Below are 16,574 nucleotides of genomic sequence, written 5' to 3'. Positions count from 1 at the left end.
TGAAGCTGAATGACTCAAGCATGCAGATCTTGCAATTTAGATTCCAGTCCCCCCAAATAAATATCACTAGGCAGGGGAAGCATGAGAGCGCGACCTTTTCCTTTAGCGGTAGTTGAAGATGACATCGGGCAGGGCTGAGAGTAGTTTCAGCAATGACAAGAAAAAGAGAGCAAAAAGCCAAGGCCCCAGAGCAAACTCTGGAGCGTCCCCGCTGCAGTGAACATACCTGAAAAAGATTAGGAACATTATTGAAGACCAGAGGATGGGAGAAGGAGATAGTGAGATGGGGGGACTTAGGAAAGAAAGGAAGAAAGGTGGTTGAACTTATAAGTTCAACATATGCACTACAAAACAAATATGTGTAAAGCCTGAGTAAGAAATCGAACCAGCACCTGACTAGAAAGGTCTAGAAGTTCGGAAATTAAAGCCTCGAGGCTCAGGACAGAATAGAGAGAGCAAAATGAAACAAAATTGAAAGTTGATGTCGGAACTTTGGATTATAGGATTAGTGGTGCGATCAAGTCACATGCGATCAAAAATATAACTATTTTGGGAAGATTAGCGCTCAATTGACAGAGCTTCAAATGCAAAAAGTTCTAAGGTCAAATTCGACAATGATAGCGTTACCAGCGTGAGCGTTGAGGATTATCAAAAAGAGTGTGTATGATAAGAGGTTAGCTCGACAATAGTGCGGGCATAACTATCTGAGGCATGACAGGAGCGCTGAAGAGCAAGCACAAGCTATCTGCAACTACACAATGTTAGCCCAGTCTATTCTAATGGACTGAGGACAGTCCTCTTTTGATTGGGGGAGATAATGCGACTTTTGACATCTACACTACATTATGTCCATTTCAGCACATATACTAAGTGCTTTGGAACGATATAGACATCGTATGAGAGCTAGAGTGAGCCCTAGCTGCTAGTTAAAGCTTATGGCCGCTAGTAGAGTACACTAGTATGGCTGAGAAACAGCTAGAGAGCATCCCATAGAGCTAGCCTGAAAACTGTAAGGCTGTCTGAAAACTGTAAGACACTATGTGAGCAGTCACTATTCAGAAAGACCACTCTCTGTAGTCTATTATGCACAAAGTGATTAAGGGATATTAGGTTGAGGCTTATGCTTCAGTACTGGACTCATAGCTAAGAGGGATGAAGTCTTAAACAGACTCCTGAAGAGAGAGAGCGAGCACTCTCGAACAAAGACGGACTTAGAGAATGGCGCACCAAAGTGTTGAGTGCTAGCGGTTCATACGGACCGAGCGGATGCTACGGAGAGAAGTAAAACACACGCCCAAGACCAAGGACAAGATGAAGTCAAGTACGAGCGATCGGAGAGGTGCCTGAACATGTGAAAGCAATAGGGACAGACTGTCTTTGGACAGGTTGGAGAGAGCTAGCACTCTCGGATAGGATTGAGGATCAGATTCCATGTGCCGAACCATATGAGTTCTCACTAAGAGACTAACCAATGAATAGAGGCCAATAATGTTAAGAGCTAGACTCTTCCAGACCGTGTGCAGATGCCTGGCAGAAAGAGCTAGCAAAGTCAGACACATATGCTAGCAGTACTAGCAAGCGAGAATGCAGCTAGATAGCATCGCCTGCAAGAACCCAGCATGGGCAGCCAAGCCCGAAGACAATATCACGGATGAACTCTACTAGTACCTAAATAAACACATTTTTAACATTTTTATATATAATATAATCAAAATGGGAACATAATATGAGGATTAGAGCAAGCCCAAGCTGCTAGTCAAAGCACAGGTCTATTTGCAGGTTATCCGAAGTACGAACAGTACGAATTACCTTATAGATGAGAGTCTTCGACGTTCCGAAACCTGTAGGAACCAATGAAGCAGCCTTTTAAAAACCTTCGTTCATTTGCATAGGCCTTGTCCCACTCGCAAATACTAGTAGCAAACATGGGGACACTTGATTTTACTATCAATTTATTGATTTCTTTGATATTGGTTGAAAAGACGGAAACAACTCCTAGAAGTACATCTGGAAGTAACAATTGGAGGGATGTAACTATCTAAAGTCCACTTCGGACTTAAGGAACGGAAACAATGCCGGTGGCTGTAACTTACAGCTGGAAACAAGAAAAGGGGCGGATGTCATCGATGTCCGGTCAGAAAGGATATTCTACCAGGAAAGAACCATAGGAACGATCCCTGGAATGTAGATCGAACAGTTTTGGACTATTCCAGATTGGATAGAACAAGAGAGAACAAGGGAACACATGGGGACTCACCTTGGAAACAAAAAGGGGTCAGGATGTATCCACATGCAAATGTCAAAGATATCCAACTTGGAACAGGAATAAAGAAAATATGAGGAAAAGAAATAAGGAATACTATATTCTGGACAGTTTTATATCTAATTGACATGTACTATACCTGATTAAGGGTACTTTGGTATCTCTGAAAGGGATTTCTCTATATTTTCGACTTTTTACTATATCTTCGACTTTTGATTATTATTTATTTGAAAAAGCATATATAAGGGAGGGTGGTAGCAGCAGTATTTGCCCCAGTAACCTACGACAGAAGCCTAAGTGCTTTCACTAGGGGACTCTGGCTCATACTTTGCCCCACTTCTTCGAAGTTGGTGTTTGTATTTGGAAAAGATTAGATTTGAACTTGGAATTTGATTTGAATTTGTTGCCACTTTGGTACTTGGAAACTTTGAACTTGTGGAGTCACTTTGACTCGAATTTGAATTGAATTTGATAGCTCTATTTGAACTTAGAAAGAATTGAACACCTCCTCGAAGTAGTGAACTTCGTAGAAAGCCTTTGTCATTTTGACTTGTGAACACAAAATTTAAATTTGTTTTGAACCATATAAAGCCCCACCTTTGAAGTCCTATCTTAGAGTTCTCAGTGAACCTTGCTGAGAGCGTCCATTGATACTGACCTCCACAAATCAACTACGCTAATTGCTAGTGTTGGGTTTGGTTTTGTGCACTTTGTGCTTGGAGTGTGTTTTGCTGCACCTAGTAGTAGTTTTCAGTGCCGTTAACGATTTGTAAGCTAGTGTAGAAATTATATGTATACCAGGCCTGTATCTGTAGTTAAGGCAAGCAAGTACTGCCAGTGTGTAGAAAAGTTTTGGAGCAACTGCCCGCACATAGCCTCCAAATAGAGATTAGATTTGCCCTGTTAAATCAGTGATTGGATAAGAGATTGGATAAGAGCGAGCGATTTCAGAGAACAGTTCAGAGACCTTCAGAGATATTCAGAGATAGACCAACAGAATTCAAATCCAGAAGAACAGTCTTCATATCGAGTTTCATAGTCCACAGAGGACCCCTAGCTTTCCACTCTCCATTCTAAGTCCACTGGACACAAAGCAATCCTACTACAAAACCCCTAGCTGTTCAAGTGCATAGCACAGATAGCTGTAACTAAGAGCTAGCTTTCCCTAGTCTTTAGTATTACCCTTTTAGAGATAAGAAGTGTACCCTTTGGCAAGCATTTCCACCCTTGCAATTCTTCTGGGGTGTTGAGTGGTGATAGACTCTTCAACTGGGATAGCTATATTGTTGAGGATTGATTGATTTGTTAGTGCTACACATAGCACTGATAGGTTGGTTTGTTCTTGAGGATAGAGGTTGATATATCATTCCCAGCACCCATTATCGGCTTTTGTGATGGTCCCAAACTGAGGTCACTTTTGTAAAATCTGAACAGGGTACACAGGAGACCTTCGTTATCCCAATGGTCACCCCTTGGAGTTGAGATCTGGAGGTAATGGGATTCCAATGGTTCAATTTTCTCTTCAATTGGTTCCAATGGAAATGAGTGGACAAGTTCTTCATACTCGCCATCACCATCGTAAACTGTTTCCATGAAGTGAACACGTTTTGCCTTTGGATTGAAGGTGCGTGGTTTTTGAGGTGAACAACATTCTTTAGAATAATGACCTAACTTGTTACAGTTATAACAGCATACCTTACTCTTGTCTCTCCCTTGCATACTACTGTTTTCGAAGTTATCAAGGTCCATTGGAACTGGACCTGAGTTGGTTGTGGCAGAAGAGGAGTTAGACTGAGTAGTCACTGAAGTCTCACTTGTTAAGGGTGCTAGGAACGAACAAGGTGAGTGAGAGGATTTTGGTGCATGATGTTGGTTAGTCTTACCACCATTCCTTAGTGGCTGAAAAGAACGTCCTCCATGCAACTGTTCCCAAAAACAAGCTGACTCGTATATGGCAGCCATTGTCGTAGGCTGAGACTTGCGAATATGAATTGCAAGATCGTCAGGAAGGTTCTGGATAAAATAGAATTGGCAATCTCCAAACATCATTTTTTCCTCAGTGATCTGCATTTCCAACCTTTGGAACTGCAGAATGAATCCCGATGCATCCCTGTTAAGTTTCATCGCCATCATTCAACTTCTCAATTCATCAACTCTAATTGGCGAATCAAATTCCTTCAACAATGCAGCCTTAAATTCTTCCCAAACCAACAACTGTCCTTTCTTCTCCCGTCACTTTGCCAAATAAAAAACTTGAGCATTGTCCCTTAATAATGTGGCTGCAGCACTTGACCAATCGTTTTCCGGGATATGGTTCAAGAGAAGCTGGTCTTCAACAAGGTCTAAGAAGGCGTGAGCATTCTCAAATTGTTGACCGTGGAATGTAGGAAGAGTAACTGAAGGGCAGTGGGTCGAGGGGTGCTGGTTACACCATCACCACTATTGGTGGCAGCAGAGCTAATGTTGAAGGTAGCTTGGGAGAGGTGTTACATCCATGCCGGACCGATCCGGACCGACGCGACAATCACTTACTCCACTTACCTTAATCTCCGTACTACCTATTAAAGCCTAGACCATCGGCTTGGGAGTCGGCGGTCCGAATGCGGATCCGACTATACAATCCATCTCGGACCTTGTACATTTCTATCCTATATAAGATGTACAACTTAGTAGTTACATTCTTTAGAATTAAACTTGACTCTGGTTTCCAGTGACCTGGTCTAAGGCAGCTCGACTCAGGAAGCCGTTGTCCAATAACTTCGGCTACTGTCAAGACTCCGTCATTCTCTTCAACCTCCTTCACTCTCCTCGTCGCTCCCCGACACGCTCCGATCAACTCTGTTTCTTCCCTCTCTTCATCTTAGATCATTCCTCTTTTAGTATATCCTTCCGTACATATCTTATATCTTATCTTATCGTTTCTCCCTTCGGTTCCGTTCGGTTCCGAGTCATTCCGCACGTCCTTAACAGTAGTTTAATTCTTTTTCTTGAGTCAAAAATGTCGTTCACTCCGGACGACGTCTCTGATCAGTTCAAGATCTTCGATTCTATGTTTCCTTCCCGTCCTACTCCGATTACGACCCATGTCGGGTCTCATCTTCGTATATCCCATCTTCAAGTTCCCAGTTCTTCACGAAGGGTCAGTAGCATTTATGCTTCTGATTCCAACGACCCATACAATACTTTACTATCTCCGAGCAAACTCCAAGGTACCGTTAATCGTCCCCGACGCTCTTCCAGCAATCGCAGCTCCAACCAACGCACCCCCCGACAATCTCTGATCATCTCCGAAATGCACATCGAGGAAGTTCCGGAGACACCAAGGAGGAATAAAGGAAAGGGTAGAGCGGATGACGACGAGGATGACTCTTTTGACGATGGTACTGACCCGGAGGAGGATCCGTCAGATCCTCCGATCGGTGGCTCAGGAGGTGGTTCAGGAGGCGGTGGTCCTCCTGGCGGTGGTGGAGGAGGTGGTCATGGTCCGCCACAAGGCGGCGGAGCCGAGGGTTTCTTTTCGGCTTATGCTACCTACCTCACCACTCACAATCTTCTGCTTCAGCAAATGCTACGCGAAAAAGCAAAACCGAAGAAAGGTGCCAAACCGAAGGACCCCGAAACCTTTAACGGCTCCGACCCCACCAAACTCAAAAACTTCCTCACTGGTCTACAACTCCAGTTCAATTATTTCTCCGAATCCTTCGTCGACTCCGCTTCCAAAGTCAACTACGGACTTTCCTTCCTCCGTGGTATAGCTCTCGATTACTTTGAACCTGATTTGTTAGGTAGCGAGTTTTCCGAGCTGGATCCGCCGGCTTGGATGGTTAGCTACAGAGCTTGGGTAGTAGAACTCCAAACTAACTTTGGTCAAGTGGATGCCGCCGGAGAAGCGGCGGATAAGTTGGATTACTTGGTTATGCGGTCGAACGAGAAAATCGCGCCGTATATTACTAAATTCAACGACATCGCAGCTAAAATTGGTTATAGCGACTCCGCTCTTCAGCATGCCTTTTATAAAGGTCTTCCTGAACGTCTAAAGGATGGAGTTAGTAACATCACTGGCGGGAAGCCGGCGTTGTATCATCCTCTCAAAGCGGCCGCTAAAGCCGTAGATCTTCGCTATTGGCAGCGCGAGGCCGAAAAATCCCGAGCTAATCGCCAGTCCAATTCCAATTCCAATTCCAATTCCAATTCTACTCCGAAACAATCCTCTTCCTCTACCTCTACTTCCAACAACAACTCCTCTTCCTCTTCACAATCCAAGTCCAAGCCGAAAGGCAAAGGACAGACCTCGAACTCTTCCACTTCCAACGCTTCCGCTTCGGCCTCCGCCGCTCCCCGTCTCCCATTCTTGGAGAAGTTAGGAACGGATGGAAAACTCAACGCCGACGAGAAGGCCCGACGGTTGAAGGAAGGGTTGTGTAGTTATTGTGGGTTGGGTAAACATAAAGTTGAGGATTGTCAAAAGAAGAAGACTAATCAGACTGCGAAGGATGCTAAAGCCCGTGCAGCGACAGTCTCTTCTACTCCGGAGAAGGCCAAGTCCGACGAGAAGTCGGGAAACTAGGCTGCAACTCCGATGCCTCGACACAAGCTCGGAGTTGCACTGCACCGGATTGTGTCTATCCTGAGGTTACACTCAACGCAGCTGCGCTCTCTTCTTCTAATTCGCTTACGGTTCCTCTTACCTCCGATACATATAATTTCTTGGCCCTAGTGGACTCCGGTTCTTCCCATTGCTTTATTGATAAAGGCTTTGTTACAAAGAATCTAGTACATACAATACCTATTTCACCTATATCTTTACGATTACTTGACGGTTCCATCGGCTCCGTTATTACGTCATCCGCCTCGCTTCCGATGAAGTTCTCTACAGGCAAAACCATTCTAATCGACTTTTACATCACTTCTCTAGATTCTACTTGCAACTTAGTTCTGGGATACAACTGGCTCAACCGCTACAATCCGTTGATTGACTGGTCTGAAAACAGTATCACTTTCCGAACCGACACGCTTCCGAATCCGGCCGACCGTCCGACTCCCTCTGTCGAGGACTCAGACAAATCCATTCCGGCGGGCCCGAGCAAACGCCAACAGGCTAAACTCCGCTACGCTTCTAAAACTTTTCACTTTCCTTTTGAGCCTATTTACTCCTATGCAGATCTTCTTAACGCTCCTTCCAACTCGACTCCGCTGGTTTCCATCATCTCCGCTCGTGCTTACTTGAACGCTACAAAGCAATCAGGTGCGCGATCTTATACCATGCAGATGGTAGACACAACGGAAAAGTCGGTGACCGGAAGAGCCTTGGAATTATCCGATGAGGATCTCGCACGTATTCCTACGGAGTATCACGAGTTCGCTGATGTTTTCTCCGAGTCGAAAGCCGGGGAACTCCCCCCGCATAGACCTTACGATATTAAAATCAATCTAGAGGATGGTTCGGATCCGCCTTATGGACCGATCTACTCTCTTTCCACAGCGGAACTCAAAGCACTTCGAGACTTCATAGACGAACATATCAGTGCTGGACTCATCACTCCTTCGAAATCCCCTTACGGTGCTCCGGTTCTTTTTGTCAAGAAGAAGTCCGGCGATCTCCGCCTATGCGTCGACTTCCGTGGCCTTAACAAGATCACGAAGAAAGACCGGTATCCGCTTCCTCTCATATCTGACCTTCTAGACTCACCTTGGAGGGCTCGGATTTACACCAAGCTAGACTTACGTCATGCTTATCATCTCGTCCGGATCGCTCCCGGAGACGAACCAAAAACCGCTTTCAGGACTCGTTACGGATCCTTTGAATGGCGTGTTATGCCGGAAGGTTTAACCAATGCTCCATCTGTTTTTCAACACTTTGTTAACGATATTTTCTCTGACATGCTTGACGTCAATGTCCTTGTTTATTTGGATGACATCCTTATTTACTCGGATGACCTCGAATCCCATCGGGAGCATGTTAAGGAAGTACTCCGTAGACTCCGAAAGAACGGTCTCTACTGTAAAGCTTCGAAATGCGACTTCCACACAGACACCATTGAATACCTCGGTTACATTCTCTCCCCCGAAGGCTTGCGAATGGACATGGCAAAGGTCAAAGTCATTACCGAATGGCCTCCGCCGCGTAAGATCAAGGATATCCAATCTTTCCTTGGTTTTTGCAATTTCTATCGGCGCTTTATTTACGATTATAGTGCCATCACTGTCCCTCTTACCCGCCTCACCCGGAAGCAGATCAAATGGAATTTCGGTCCCGAATGTCAGAAAGCATTTGAAACGTTAAAGGAAGCTTTTACTCATGCTCCTATACTTACGCACTGGCTTCCTGATCAGGAAATCATTCTGGAGACCGACGCTTCCGATTATGCATTAGCTGCAATCCTTTCCCTTCGGACCGAGGACGGTGAGATTCACCCTATTGCTTTCCACTCACGCACTTTCACGCCTCCCGAACTCAACTACGACGTCCACGACAAGGAGCTTCTTGCTATATTCGAAGCGTTCAAACGGTGGCGACATTACTTGGAGGGTTCCGGAGATCCGGTCGACGTGGTTACAGATCACAAGAACTTGGAATACTTCACTTCTACCAAGATTCTTACCCGTCGGCAAGTTAGGTGGTCCGAATATCTCTCTCATTTTAACATGGTTATTCGTTTCCGTCCCGGACGTCTCGGAACTAAACCGGACGCTCTTACTAGACGATGGGACGTCTACCCTAAAGAGGGGGATACCGCTTATGCCAGTCTTAATCCTCATAACTTCCGTCCAGTCTTTACACAAGAACAACTCTCCTCCTCCCTCCGTGCTACCTTCCTTGAAGGCCCCGTCCTTCGCGCTAGTGTCATTATGGACATTGAACGACTTCACGAAGACATCCGAACAGCTCAGTCAGAAGACGAATCCCTTCGGGAACATTTCAGGTCCGCTACGGATCCCGAGAAATCCCGTTGGTCTTTAGATGAGTCTGGTTTTCTTCGTCTTGATGAACGAATCTACGTTCCAGATGCTAAGGATCTCCAACTCCGGGTCCTCCGCATCTTCCATGACCATATTCTAGCTGGACACTTCGGTCAGAATCGTACCCTAGAGACTATCCGCCGACAGTACACTTGGCCACGGATCCGTGAATTGGTCCGTGATTACGTTAAGTCCTGTGTTATCTGTAATAGGAACAAGTCTCCGAGACATCGACCGTACGGTATGCTTCAGCCTCTACCAGTTCCGGCCCATCCGTGGGATTCTATATCCATGGACTTCATCGAAGAACTCCCGAATTCTAATGGCTATAATTCCATCCTAGTCATTATAGATCGTGCCTCTAAACAATCCATTTTTATTCCAACCGACACTACTATCACTTCTGAACAGCTCGCACGCATCTTTATTATCCATGTCTTCTCTAAACACGGGGTTCCGAATCATGTCACTTCCGATCGCGGATCCGAATTCGTCTCTCGATTCATGCGCTCCTTAGGTACCGCTCTGGATATGAAGCTTCACTTCACTTCTGGATACCACCCTTCGGCCGACGGACAGACCGAACGTGCTAACCAAACTTTAGAACAGTACATCCGAATCTACTGCAATTATCAGCAGGACAATTGGGACGAACTTCTTCCATTAGCAGAGTTCGCGTATAACAACGCTCCGAACGCTTCTACCGGCATCTCTCCTTTCTTTGCCAACAAGGGTTATCATCCGAACATCACTGTCCATCCAGAACACGATATCACATCCGAACGGGCCCGTGAGTTTGTCGTCGATCTTGACGAATTACATTCTATGCTCCGTGACGAGTTAACAGCAGCTCAGAAACGCTACAAGGAACAGAAGGACAAAAAGCTTATACCGCATCCCGAATGGAAGGTCGGAGACCGAGTCATAGTGACAGCCAAAAACATCAAATCGACTCGGCCGACCAAGAAGTTTTCGGAGAAGTATCTCGGTCCTTTTGAAATCATAGCTCAACCGTCCACAGTTGCTTATACTCTTCGGCTTCCGAAAGAACTCCGCTCTATTCACCCCGTCTTTCACGTCTCTCAACTAGAATCTATCCTTCCTAATCCTATCCCTAATCGTGTCCAGGACCCGCCCGGACCCGTTATCGTCGAAGACTCCGAAGATCATTACGAGGTCTCGGAGATACTCGATTCCAAAATCGACCGACGGTTCCGATGCAAGCTGCAGTACTATGTACGGTGGTTAGGATATGAAGGTACTGACGAAGAATACTCTTGGATCCCGGCCGATAACTTCCAGGCCGAGGAGATCATTACGGAATTTCACGCTAAGTACCCTAATAGACTGGGTCCCGCCAGATCCTTATGATCCTTATTCATTCTTTTCACTCTGTTCAAATTCAAGAAAACTTTTACAAATACCAAGGCCCAAGTGGCCGTTTCGGTCCGTACTATATACATTTTTTCTTTCTCTACCTATTAAGGTCCGACATCGGCCGCTTCCATTCCTTACGCTTCTACCTCCATCTCATCTCCATCTTTTTCCCCTTCGGCTCCCTTCGGCTCTGCTTCTTCTTCCTCTTCCTCTTCCTCTATCGCCTTTTTCTTCCCTTTCTTCTTTTCACTCTGTTCCACTTCTACTTCATCTTCTTCACCTGTCGCACGCTTCCGTTTCGGAGCCCGCTTCGGTACTTCAACAGCTTCCAATTGAAGCTTTTTCTTCGTTCCCGCTCAGCCCCGAACCAACTTGCGTAGCAACGCGTTGTTTTCCTCCGCTAACTCGTTGCTTCTCCGCATCTCCTCCAGAATCTCTTCTAAGACACTGTCCCTATCCTGGACAGTCGGAGCCGAACGACCACCCGAGGTCAAGGAACACTTGACTTTCGACTTCCTACACTCGGTACAAGCATGACCAAGCTTGGAAGCCGCCGGGACCGAACAGTCAAGCTCTTTCAAAGAGCAACGATCGCAAACTAAGGAAAGGTCAGACAGGTGTTGAAAAACAGAAACAAAAAAGACTTACCTTTCGGAGCCGCGATAATCCGACCCCCTTCTGCCTCTTTCACTACTCGTTTCTTTTTGCCTCCATCCATATAATTTCCGATCGGCCGCTTCGCCCGATCTTTTCCTTCCTCCACTCCGAGTTCATACGCGTCGAAAGGAGTCATTAATTTCAACTATCCAAAGGGTTAGTAAGTACTAAAATAACAACAAAAGGGACTTACGTTTTCAGACAACTCTTCTTCCATCTGCGCTTCCTCATTTCTTTGTCCTACTCCGGACCCGCTCGCGTCCATCGATCTTCTCTCTTCTTCCTCTCGTCGGACCCGCTCGGCTTTGTCTCGCTTCCATTTCGCCAACTTCTCCCTACGCTCAGCCTGCTCGGTATCCCACACTTCCTGCTCATGAGCCGACTTCACTTCCTTTTTGTACTCCTCATCCTCAAAAACAGTCTTTTCCCACTCCCACTCATCCAACTCCTCCTGCGCTGCACGGATCCGACTTTTTTCGTCGCGCACCATCTTCGCCCACTGCATATCGGAAACTCCGCCGGGGCGCGTGAACTTGGACGCATCGAAGGGCTCGACTCCGATCGGACGCGGCTTGTCAAAAGGCCTTCGTTTGTTAAGGGTGGGTCTAGGCGTAAGAAGGGGAAGGAACTCGGTGGGAACTGCGCTCATGATGGTGAAGGAAGGAGGTTAAGGGGGAATGGACTTAGAAAATTTCATGGTACGCTTTATATATCCTTTTTCTTATTTGTCTCCCTTTGCCTCTCGGCAATCACTCGATCGTTTTCAACTTAGAAAATCACGTTCATCGGACTCCGCACGGATCCGACTCACTTCATTTTTTTCGAAATTCCACCTTACTATATTTACATCGGTTTCCGTCTCGGAAAGGTTCTTGAGGGCAAGAACCTTAAGAGGGGGATACTGTTACATCCATGCTGGACCGATCCGGACCGACGCGACAATCACTTACTCCACTTACCTTAATCTCCGTACTACCTATTAAAGCCTAGACCATCGGCTTGGGAGTCGGCGGTCCGAATGCGGATCCGACTATACAATCCATCTCGGACCTTGTACATTTCTATCCTATATAAGATGTACAACTTAGTAGTTACATTCTTTAGAATTAAACTCGACTCTGGTTTCCAGTGACCTGGTCTAAGGCAGCTCGACTCAGGAAGCCGTTGTCCAATAACTTCGGCTACTGTCAAGACTCCGTCATTCTCTTCAACCTCCTTCACTCTCCTCGTCGCTCCCCGACACGCTCCGATCAACTCTGTTTCTTCCCTCTCTTCATCTTAGATCATTCCTCTTTTAGTATATCCTTCCGTACATATCTTATATCTTATCTTATCGTTTCTCCCTTCGGTTCCGAGTCATTCCGCACGTCCTTAACAAGAGGGCTGTTTTGAGAGCAGTGACGAGGTCAATGGGGGAAAGACTCGAGGCCTTAGCTTCTGAAATGCTTGCATCGAGGTTTTGTGGAATGGGTTCAATAGCATGGTATGCCTCAGGAGTTAACACTTGTGCTAGATCTTGGAGAAGAGAGACTGGGTCCCCCTGAATGGTTTCGCTGGTAGACATCCTATGTAGATAAGATGAAATGTGATTTTCGGATCAACAGAGATAAGATTTCTGATACGGCATACGTTCTAATTTCCGGTAACTGTGACTTCGAATCTGATGCGCAAATATTTCAAGTGTTCCCACACTAAGTGAGGTATTGCCCTATTTGCTTTGGATCTGAAGCCAGTCAGATAGGAAATTGAGCAAGAGAATTCTCATGTATTTCGTTATACATACTGTCCTTTTATACTAAAAATACAAGGAATACTGAACCCATACGTACACTGGATACTTGGAGTTCTGAGACCTATTTTACAAGAGGAACAAGAAAGAAATACTTAGCTACATAGGAAAACAAGTCCATCGGAGTCAATACAGTAAGAGCTGTCCATATGTCCATAATAAATAATATAATAGATAAGAGTCCAGACTGAGTGGTGGAGTCTGGTCATTGCTTCCAAATCGAGGCGAGTCCAAACATGATCAAAGTAAAATTCTCACAAGGCTTATAAGCCTATTGCGTTAAATCCCTGCTAAAAGCTTATATGGAAAATCCGTATAAGCTCTGCCAATGATTATCAGGCCCAACGAGATGCAGCAGACCACCACTTGAAATATATTCAAAAAAAATTATGTTAGTGTGATAAGCCTGGGGGACTTGGGGAACTTGGGGATGGAAATTGAGAAATAATGTATCCACACGATGACATCACATGTTTTTGTTGATTGTCATTCAACAAACTATTTTCGGCACCTTTTATGCTCTGTCCGCTTTTTTTGTGCTCTCCCACTAAAAAAACTGAAGAAGAGAGTATTTACAATAGTATTTTACCATACCTAATTAATATAGACAATAAAAGAACTATTTACTGTGGAAGGGAGGAGGGACTGAGGGCAGAACGACATCAGTAATGGAAGTCAGGAGGAAAGGGAAAATGCTGTGCTGTTGGGTCCTGCAGCTGCCGATATTCCCAGTGTGCCTTGGGATGAACCAACCATGTGACTATTTTCCACACTCTGTCCACGTCATCTTACAGCATGGAAAATAGTCACATGGTTGGTTCATCCCAAGGCACACTGGGAATATCGGCAGCTGCAGGACCCAACAGCACAGCATTTTCCCTTTCCTCCTGACTTCCATTACTGATGTCGTTCTGCCCTCAGTCCCTCCTCCCTTCCACAGTAAATAGTTCTTTTATTGTCTATATTAATTAGGTATGGTAAAATACTATTGTAAATACTCTCTTCTTCAGTTTTTTTAGTGGGAGAGCACAAAAAAAGCGGACAGAGCATAAAAGGTGCCAAAAATAGTTTGTTGAATGACAATCAACAAAAACATGTGATGTCATCGTGTGGGTACATTATTTCTCAATTTCCATCCCCAAGTTCCCCAAGTCCCCCAGGCTTATCACACTAACATAATTTTTTTCGAATATATTTCAATTTTCATTCCTGAAAATTTACAAAAAAATTACAGCACACTGGACCCGATTTGCGGCACACTCGGCTAAGGTACAGCACACTTGGAAATTGATTTCCAAGCCAGTGTGCTGGATCTGAGGCTGGAGTGCTGCACTTTCGGCACAGTGTGCTAGGCGCTGCATCTCGTTTTGTGCGGTGGTCTGCTGCATCTCATATAGCCCCAATGATTATAATCCAACTTCTGTATATTTTAAGCAATGGTTATAATCATGCTACATGGTGTGTTGGAAGGATCCCATGAGTGTGTATCCTTGCTTGGGAATTTAAGTACCTCATAGTCGAGGGAATTTCTTGTTATATTTGTGTATACTCTACTTTACTTTGTATATATTACCCCATCCAATTGTAGTCATAGAGTCCTAACTGCCAACCACACAGTTTAATGTCCTACCATCCTAAGTGCTCTGTTCAGTCACTTACCAGATGCTGATCAGGCCTCCTTCATCCAACAGTGTCTGCTCAGCTCACCCTCAGATCCACCTGATAATCCCGTAAAATGCATTCTATACAATAGGACCAAGCCCCGAGTGGTCAGATTGTGTAGGATACCTGAATGTCGGTCTCTGTGCACTGCAATAGCTCCCCAATATCTCATGTGAACTTGGTGTGATCTGTTGGCCCTCGGGTAACAATCTGTGGGTAAAGCCCAGGCGTGACGTATTGAACACGTATGAGATAAGATTGCTAGCAGATAATCAAGGATTATTGGCTATTTCAGTTGGTGCACAGCGTGCTAGTACTCACCCACTCGACGTATAGTAGAATAAGCTCGCTGTGTTTATAACAGAAGCTCAATAGATATCTCTTGAACATTCTGGAGTATAGTATAGTACATGTGTGCTAATTTGAGGAAAGGTGAATGGTTGTGTAAAAGGGACAGTGTCGACAGAGGGAGACGACGGGGGGAAAAGATGGAAAGGCTCCCTGTATTCGTACATAACTAGTACTATATAAGGAAATACAGAATATGAAATATGTCTATCTCAGGATGGATGGCAATGCTGGAGTGACTGCAGCCAACAACATTCAGCCGATCCTCAACAGGTTGAAAGGGGTCTAATGTACATTGCTACTTAAATACATTACATATACTGAACAAATATATTGGGCCTTATGTAGACCTGACACATACTGCTGGGCCACCCTAATTAAACAACAGGCTACCAAAGAGAAGGAGGAACTCAGTCTCCACCGCTAACTGTGAGGGAAGAGGCAAAGCTGATGTGATACCAAAAGTGTTGCGCACACCTTGGCCACCGATTGATCAATCCACACCGCACGGTATTGATCAGAGTCATAACTTAACCTCCTTTATGTTCCTACCATTCTACTATTTGCTAGTATTTATTAGTTTATTCTACATATAAGGAGCTTATCACATATGAAGGCCTATCATTTGTGCAAGTGTGTCGCATTCTACAAGAACTAACAGAGAATGCAAATACAATACTAGTATGTATCTATTAAGTAACAATGTGCATTAGACCCCTTTCAACCATTCACCTTTCCTCAAATTAGCACACATGTACTATACTATACTCCAGAATGTTCAAGAGATATCTATTGAGCTTCTGTTATAAACACAGCGAGCTTATTCTACTATACATTGAGTGGGCGAGCTAGTGCACTGTGCGCCAACTGAAATAGCCGATAATCCTTGATTATCTGCTAGCAATCTTATCTCATACGTGTTCAATACGTCACGCCTGGGCTTTACCTACAGATTGTTACCCGAGGGCTGACAGATCACACCAAGTTCACACGAGATATTGGGGAGCTATTGCAGTGCACAGAGACCAACATTAGTGATGTGCGGGCTCAGGCTCAGGCCCTAGGCCAGCCCGAGCCGAGCCCTAGCAAGGGCTTTGTAGGGCCCAAAGCTCGGACTTGAGGTTTGGAAAGCCCAAGGCTCGGGCCTGAGCCCAGGCTTCGACTGTATAATAAAAAACCCTGATCGGCATCTCTTTCCGCAACCGGAAAGTTGCTAAAACTGTCCATTAACCTTATAAAAATTGATGGCATCGACTCAAGCCTTAATATTAATATTAATATTACACTTCACATGACCAGAGACACCTGCTGCTGCAGCCGCCATACCCACCATAGCTGATAGTGTACCTTTGCAATGTCTGTCATTCATTTTCAAACACTGACACCAAAGAAAGATGACTAGAATATAGTAACAAGTTAATCTTTCCATGTCTATACTTTATTTACAGATGTGTACAGTAAGCCTGGGCTCAGGCCCAAGCCGGAGCTTGAGCTCAGGGCTCGGGCTTGGATTTTGTC

This window comes from Marasmius oreades, chromosome 11, assembly GCF_018924745.1.
Source record: "Marasmius oreades isolate 03SP1 chromosome 11, whole genome shotgun sequence".
In the NCBI taxonomy this organism is placed as follows: Eukaryota; Fungi; Basidiomycota; class Agaricomycetes; order Agaricales; family Marasmiaceae; genus Marasmius; species Marasmius oreades.
Note: the sequence above shows the minus strand (reverse complement) of the source record.